Source organism: Molothrus ater, chromosome 1 (genome assembly GCF_012460135.2).
Source record: "Molothrus ater isolate BHLD 08-10-18 breed brown headed cowbird chromosome 1, BPBGC_Mater_1.1, whole genome shotgun sequence".
Lineage (NCBI taxonomy): Eukaryota > Metazoa > Chordata > Aves > Passeriformes > Icteridae > Molothrus > Molothrus ater.
The window spans coordinates 67,226,618-67,233,172 of NC_050478.2; positions in this window are offsets into that span (position 1 = coordinate 67,226,618).

Sequence of the window (6,555 nt, forward strand, 5' to 3'; positions counted from 1 at the left end):
TATGATTGTACCCCATGGCCAGCCCACTGAGTTTTACACTTCTCCTATCCTCATTTCTAACACTCTGTTCATTCATACAGCTAAATACTTGAAAAATTAATAATTATATTTTTTAAGAAGGAAGAAACAGAAGTGTGACATTGCAATGATCCATGCACTCCTTTAAACAGCACAGGTACTTTGCTCAGTGGAAGTATGTTGAGGCTAGAACTCTTAGGATAACATGAATAAAGCATCTGGAAAACTTACTTTGAAGAAGCAAACCCTCTGTATTAGTTACATAGCTTTGTCTGTCAAAATCCAAGAGTGATCTCCAAATGAGAAGAGCTGCTACAAATTTCAGATGATACAACTGCCCTGTTTCCATTTCAACTGGAAAAGCCTACTGACCTGGCTGGCTCTAACATTACCTGAGGTGAGACCAGAAGAGATACAGTGTTGGGTCAATAGATACTGATACCTGTGAATCCAATACTGATACCTGTGTATCTAATTCAAGAGTTTGCTTTCTGAAACTGTATCCACCTGCATTGCTTTTTATTAACAGCCCATTATGAATGTGCCTCTGGCAAATTCACTGCTGATGGAAATGTAGGCATGTCCCTTGATACTATCCAAAATGATTTATAAAGAATGGATAATGAGACTTACACCAGTGAAGAGGTCAGAAGCAGTGTAAAAATCACTTGCCCAACATTCCCTGTCAGTAACAGGCTGGTTTGTCCCAAACTTCTTTGGTAAAATAGGAGTCTTTCCAATGTCAGGTCTGAAAGCACAGGCCACTGTTTTTAGGAGCATTTGGCTCTTCAATCAGCCTTTATTCCACTGTGAGGTGGCATAGACAGCTCTCCTGACATCTTTGCAGGAGCCACAGTGGAAGGTGCTCCACCCATCAGAGCAGAAGAGTGAATTGTGTCTTACCCTTGCTTACCACCAACATTGCAAAAAACCCCAAAAGTGTCATCAGAAGAATTGGCTCAGGAGCTCTTGCTGCATGCTTTGTCTTCCTTGCCTTTGCTAAGATCAATGTCAAGCATTTTTCTGGCTTCAGTCTAACTCTCAGTCCCAGAAAGACAGGGCATATACATCCTTAAAATCTTTAGGTGACACCGCACATGGGCAGTGGTAATTACTTCACATTTGCAGTGGAAAAGTTCATCTAAATGGGAAGTTTTGTGCAGAGGAAGCCTTCTTAGAGCTGAGATAAGACACAGACTACCCAAAGCTTGTAAAACTTCTGGGAAAACTAATGAAATTGGGGAGGGGAGGATAGACAAAGACATGACACAAGACATGACACAGATGGCATGACACAGATTGGGAACAAAACTACAGATTAGGAGCAAAACTTTTTGTCTACAAGGCAATAGTCATGTTGTTCCTACATTATAAGCATCATATTTGGACTGCCCAGAGCTACTAAGTTTTGGATTTTGTCTAAGTTTCCTCAGAGAATTTGCAAGAAGACATAAGACAGCAGAAAGTAGAGTCCAAGGATGTAATCAAAAAAAGCAAAAATGTAACTGAATGCCCTGTGGTGAAATTAAATTTGAGAAAGTCTCAGCTTAAAAGATAGAAGGACACCCAGTCAGAAATATGTCTTTCTGCTGACATACAGAAATACAATTTTATGAGAGAGAAAAAACTCAAGTATTTCAGAAGGCAATTTATTTATGGCCTAACAACAATTAAACCAACTATTATTAAGTTAGCTGAAATGAAAAAGAAATCACTGGCAAATTGGAAAAGAACAACCCTTAGGTCAATATGACAAATTTGTTATCCCGTGTGTGGGAAAACATCCCTTACAAAATTTGAACTTCACAGCTGGATGAGAACACATAAGCAAATTTAATGCAGAGCATGAACAGTTGGTTGTCACCATCCACAACAATGTACAATCAGAGCACCCTACGTAAATGAGACACAATCAGCCCCTCTCCATTTAAAGCTGCATAGAAATCTGGATTTACCAGCAAAACTAGGATGGCTCCTTGTAATGCCAGGCCAAAGCTTTCCTGCAGATCTACTCAAAGCCATTGAATATTTGAGAAGGGTTAAATGACAGATCTGAGAATCCCCTCCATCTCTCCATAGCCTCTGCCTAGCAGCATTGCATTTCCATTTGAACTACAAATGACCCTGTACACACAATCATGTAATTCATATTTATATAAACAGAGGGTACAGTATGTATAATTTGAAAGATTTCTGGGAGGGGATGCATCATAACTAAACTCCTACTTTTCCCTTGAGGAAACAATCCCATTTGGTTTTAGTTAACTTCAAAGGACAAAAGTATTTTTCCTTCTGTGTCAATAATTTAACAGAAATTTGTCATTTCTGTCCACAAATCCAGCTTTCAGAGTTGCCCTATCTCAGTGACACACACACACCCACAAGCAAGTCCCCCACACCCCCACACAAACACACAGAGCACAGCAACTGCAGCACAATGAAATGCTCCTGCAGCAATTTCTAGCCATGGAAATTGAGTTAAGTTTCACTGACTTGCCAGAAAGCTCTCTGCACTGGGGAGTTGTATTTCCAAGCACATACCATGGGACCAGGACCTTTGGTGACATGTTGTTCCAATTTGATTGAGGTTGAGTTGCAGGCCAGGCCTTTCAAATCATAACCAGCACAGAAATTACCTCCTACAAAACACTGCAGAAAAGTGAGACTGCAGCAGCAAATCTGGGAAAGCTTCATTTTAGAGTCAATGCAGCTTTAAGCATTGATAACATTTTCCCTTCAGAGTTTGTCCAAGAACTGTTTTGGAGGAGGCTGAAAGGACAGTGTTCGCTTTCATTTGGAAATTTATGCGCTCTGATTGCCTAATTCAGAATTTGGGGGAGGAAAAAATTAAGTATGAACATTTAAAGGAACAGATTTGGATTAGAAAACATTGCATATAAATCTTAGACAATCATCACTTTTTTCCAACCCATTCACTGTATTCAGCACAGAGCTAGAAAGGCATTCTTTTCAAAACAAATTAATAAAAAAGTGCAATGATGTCTATTGTCTATAATAAAGCTACAGTTTAATTCATAGCAAGTCAAATTGTCCCAGTCTTAAACATCTGCAGATACATTAGCCAGAGATGCAGCTGTGCCTCAACGGGACCAGCCTTAGCTCTGGGGGATGCCAGGTTGATACTCCCATGGTTTCAGATCCAGGGCAGTCAAAGCCTCAGCATGGTCACTGTCCATCTTCCCCAGCTGAGCCTTGCTCAGGCTCTAGGGCTAATTCTCCAAGTGTTTGTTTGCTTCTCTGCAGAAGCAGCTTCCTGACTTTGAAACTGATTTTAGGTCAGACTACAGCATTTCATAATGAATTATAATGTTTGATAGAGCTGTTAAAACATAGTAGGAAATGTTAACAGCTAGAAACATGTTCTTAAGTGTATCCTAATCATGTATCTTCCTTTCAAGTGCTTTAGTTTAATTTAGAAATTATTTGAATTGCAAAATTCCACGGGGCTTTGGGCCGTATAAATAAGTCATATTTAGAGATATAGGGCCAGTAGATTGGAGTAGTTTCTTTGACATATCATTGAGATTACACTAACGCAAACTCTCTGGAAATCTGACTCATAAAGTAGAGGTATTAAATGGGAAGTAACACTCTTAATATGGCTCATTCTGTCAGCTGTATGCAGTGTAAGCGGGAGAAGTAAAAGTACTCCATTCTTACTACACTAAGAAGTATTTACACCACCATGGAAACACAAAGTTCCTTATAAAGCTATGTTATATCTAAAGACTGCAGGGAAAAGTCATAGAATATTTTGAGCAGCTTGCTACATTACTCCACTTCTCACTAACAGCGTGGCATGCTCAATAACATCCATTTCCTCAAGGCTGTAATATATTAAATATTTGTGTAAGGGTTTTTTTACCTCTATTAAATAGCCAGTTGGAAAACTAGTAAGAGGTAATGAAGCAAGCTCTAAGCACTAATGCATATACAAGAGGGCAGAGGAGAAAGCTGCACAGGCAGCCTTAATTCCTCATTCTCATAGCCCAATAGTTCCTCTTTCCAGTCTTTATTTCAGTGCTCTCTAACCCAAGGCAGCAATGAGGGGGACAAGGCTCTTCCTTATTGTGGATTTGCCAGATGTTCTCCACCACCTGAGGGCCTTTTTGGTTGGACAAGCATATGCCTCAGCATTTGTTACAGGAGTCATGAATCATCACTTCTAAACTTCTAAATTAACAGCACTGCCTTCACCCCAAGCAAGCAGCTCTGTGCATGGAGATAACTCCAGTGCTTGTATGAGGCTCTGCCCTGGCAGCAGCCAGAACACCCCCTCCACAGGGATGGGACAAGGCAGACCAAGACTAAATCTGACCCATTGCTTTGCAAGCAGACAAGTCAGAATCCATGATCTCAACAACACAGGATGAATGGAAAAAACCACATCTCTCCAGGGTAATGTAAACCCATCCAAACTTCATTCACAGATAAATGGTGTTCTTCCTCTTTGCTGGGATACCTATTGCTTGGCTACTTCTCTTATGGGATAAAAGTGAGAGAAGAGAGTGAGTACTTCATCTTCCCCCAGGGAAGAAAAAATCCTTTCCAGATATGGATGCATAAAGGAAAGATGAAAGAAAGAAGCTCACATGGGCTACTATCTTACAGCCATCTAAAGTCAGGTTACAAACATAGATAGAAACAACTGATTCAGTCGTTTAAAATATTTTTTTTTAAACTGTGTATATTGAGCTGAAGCATTATCATTCTAAGTATAACACCAAGAAGAGAAAATGGAAGAGATTTTGCTTCCCTGCACCATGACCAATGTAAAGCCATGTTGCTCCTTAATGAACAGTGAGGGATGTTCTGCTCCAGGACAGGAATTTTCCTGGAAACACAGTTTGTGGATTGTCAGTGAACTGGTCTTCCTGCCAATAGGTTAAGAATAAATTCACACCTTTGGGCTCTCTTGTGAACTATTCTTGGGCATGTTGGGACAGATGAGGATATATTCCCCTGAGCCCTCATATTGAAATAAGGCCCTTACAGAGGAAAAGGCACTTATATTGAAAGTGGAAAACCACACATAAACATGTTGTCCTGATTCTTTATCCTTGAGAAGATCAGAACAGAGTTTAAAAACATCCTCAAGAGAACAGAAAAATATCTCAGCACACAAGTTCATTCCAGTGCTGTGTCAGATCAATAAATGCATATGCAAATCTCTCATGGAACTTTGGAAGACATTAAAAGGGAGCACTTCATTAACATGATGCTGAGAGTCAGCAACAGCTGTATAAACCTAAACATCTACTTGCATTCCAAATTGAGAACAGATTTAAAGATAACCAAGTTGGTTTTTTCCACCCCTGAATGTCAAAGAGATGCTGATATAAAATTCCCATTTACAGCAGGAATGAGGTAAAGAACATAAGGGATATAGAAAATTAAAAAAGGAAGGAAATGGGGTAAAAAAGAAGAAATAGGTCATATTCTGACTGAGCCCCCAAGAATTACTGTTCAAGAATATCAAATCTGTTACTTTGAAAATGCCACAACAGTGTTCAAATAAAAACCTAGATAAGCAGGTTTTTAAAATGACTGTGTCTGATGGAGGCTCTTGGGCTATAAAACCACTCACTGTGGACCAGATCTAGTAATGTTCAAATGTATGTCCTAGACAGAGCCTTTAAACGTAGAAGATTCCTAGGGACATACAGGATCAGGCAAAAACCACACAGTTTTAGATACACTTATTTTTTTTTTTTTTTCTATCCATGTAACAAAATACAGTGTATGGTAACACACAGGAAGGGAATGATTCACTTTCCAGTACTGCATCCAATGAACCATGAAATATAACATTTTTTATTTCTTGGTGGTAGCTGTCAAAATGCATTTACTTTGGGGAGATGAAGAGGGAATGCACAAAGAAGTGTAGAATAATTATGTGCTGAAAATTAAACCCAGTTGTCTGAACTGGGAAGAACAATATAAAGTACCAAAGGAGGTCTAAAGTGTTTTGGCCAACAAACTTAGAGGTCATCCAAGACAACATACTTTATAAATGAAAGGCAAAGGCAGTTTTCTGTAGTGTACTCTTTACCTCTGTTTTTAAGAGTTTAGATCTACGTTTAACATGAAAAAATTCATAGTTTAGTTTAATCATATTATAGGGCTGTTTCCCTTATACCTACCCAAAAAACTGTGGGTTGTGTCTAAGGACACGGAGTTAGGCCCACATTCTTTGTTCATGGATGTTTGTATATGCAGAACTCCAGGAAGAGCAAATTCCCATTCAAGAGTGACATGAAAAAGGGCACTTTTTCTCTGCTTCAGAACAACAGCAGTAACAGGGTTAGAAGAATTATGAAGCTCTAACTTTCCAGGATGTCTGTGGAACCAGGGATATACCGGCCAAACCAGTTTATGTCCTGGATAAACCCACAGGGCAGGTTCTCTAAGACCCAAGGGGTCTGTGTCGATGGTATGGAACACATGAATTACAGTCTGCTCTGTCAGAAATTCCTGCTAAGGAAGCAATGGGAAGACATGATTGCCACTGTGGAG